The sequence below is a fragment of the Myotis davidii genome, unplaced genomic scaffold (genome assembly GCF_000327345.1).
Source record: "Myotis davidii unplaced genomic scaffold, ASM32734v1 scaffold111, whole genome shotgun sequence".
Taxonomy (NCBI): domain Eukaryota; kingdom Metazoa; phylum Chordata; class Mammalia; order Chiroptera; family Vespertilionidae; genus Myotis; species Myotis davidii.
In genome coordinates, this window is record NW_006284347.1 from 710,235 (window position 1) to 712,185 (window position 1,951).

The 1,951-nt window shown below is 52.5% G+C and overlaps 1 protein-coding gene across 2 annotated transcripts in view; it reads left to right on the forward strand.

Moving 5' to 3' along the window:
• CACNA1D (calcium voltage-gated channel subunit alpha1 D) overlaps nt 1–1,951 on the forward strand; it is a 306,783-nt gene that overhangs the window by 194,932 nt on the left and 109,900 nt on the right. The window lies entirely within an intron of this gene.

Here is a 1,951-nt window from a genome sequence, read left to right on the forward strand (position 1 = left end):
TATCTCTATGTTGTCTTTGGAGGAATATTTATTCAGGTGTTCTGCCCATTTTTTAATTGGATTGGTTTTAACCCATAATATCTATATCATGGGTTATGCAAATAATGCATATAAGTTCTTTGGTTAATCTTTCCCCATCCATCCACCCACTCCCATATTCCCTCTGAGATTCATCAATCTGTTGCATGATTCTATGTCTCTGGATCTATTTTGTTCATTGGATTCCACATATGAGTGAGATCATGTGATACTTCTCTTTCTCTGACTGGCTTATTTCACTTAGTATAATACTCACCAGGTCCTTCCATGCTGCCTCAAAGGGTAAGAGATCCAGGATAACTCTTTCACTATCTTGGTCATTTTTTTTTCAAGAACTCAGGTCGGATATGTAACTGAAATAAGAATATGGTGTTTGTATGAAATGGTGCATGCTTAGTGCTCTAAGTTCAGACCCAGAATATGCCCAGAGATCTGTACTTGGATGCTCTGGGTAACAACGGGTTTGAAGGCCCACATGCTTGTTCCTTACAGTGGCTTAAGGAAACATTACATAATACGTTTTCATGTTGACACATGACACTCCAGGGCCTCCTCTGTTCAGGGATGTGATTCTGGATTGGGTGCGGCTTTTCCGAAGTTCACATGAATTTGGTGAATCTACCCAGGACCGAGTTCCGCACGTCCTGTCTCTCGCTGATCACACCTTGGCCCTCCTGGGTCCTTTCTCAGGGTATGGTTTGCACCTTCTTTTCTGAGACACAAGGTATTCTCCCCCAGGGGGAGAGGCCCCTGAGCAGGGAGTGCAGACAACATCTCAGGGTCTTCACCACCTTTGCTCCCCTGCTGATCCCTGGAGGGCGCTCCTCTGGGATCCGGGCCCAGGAGGCAGCAGTCCTGACCGCCTTGCTTCCCTGAGGGTGACCATGGGGACGGACCAGCCCTCACAGAGCCAAACAGAGGTTCTGGAGCATCAGAAGAGTGGGTGATGAGCAATGAGTGTGTCCTTTCAAACTGGGCAGAGGGTGAAGCCGTGGCAAGGATGCCAGTTACCTTAAGTACCGGCGTCACTGGCTGTTCACATATCTGTTCAGCCCTCGACAGCCCAGAGTGGAGAGGGGGGGGAGGAGAGAGAATGGGGGTTGGCTTTCTGTAAGCAGGTCGTGTCCCTTTGTCATTGGGGTTGGGTTAATGAGGCCCCTGAAGGGGAGATGTGCTGGCTTTGGATTGGGAGGAAGACAGAGGCAGGCAGATGTGACCTCGGTCGGAACCCAGGGCTCTGTGTGCGGAAGCTGCGCTGCCTGGAACCTCATCTTTCTTAGCAGCTTTTTCATGATACTTATTAATCCGCAACTCACATAACTTGGCTCCTGGAACAATTCTCGGCTGGAAAGGCAGATGGTTCCTTGTATATGAGAGTGGGCAATTGTCCGCCTGACTCTCAGACTTGCTGAGCAATGTGGGGTTCTGTGTGCGCGCATAGACGTAGGAGTACAGACACGGAGGCGGGGTGAAGGCGGCCAGTTGGGAACATGGACACGTCCGCCAAGCCTTTCCAGGGCAGGTGCTCCTCTAGGCGGGCCGCAGACCGCACTGCCTCTCACCCCCAGCAGGAAGACTTGGGGGCAGACCATGGCAAGCAGCAGGGTTAAGCAGTGGTGCCTCACCAGTGCTCCGTTTCCTGGCTGGGATGGGGGCCTGGGGCTGAGGCGGGTCTCCCCTGAGTCTGTCCACTGCTCTCCGGAACCTGCGGGTGGTGGGAGGGGAGCCCGGACCGCTCCGCCTCTCAGGGCTCTTGTATGGGACAGAAGGGCGCACACATTAGGAATGTTCTGGAACTATTGCAGAAACACTGACCTGGTGCTCTCTCTGACCGCACCTTGGCCCCCTGGGTCCTTTCTCTTTGAAGTGCGATGCCTGCTGTCTGAGGAGGCTGACAGGGCGGGGCGGGGCG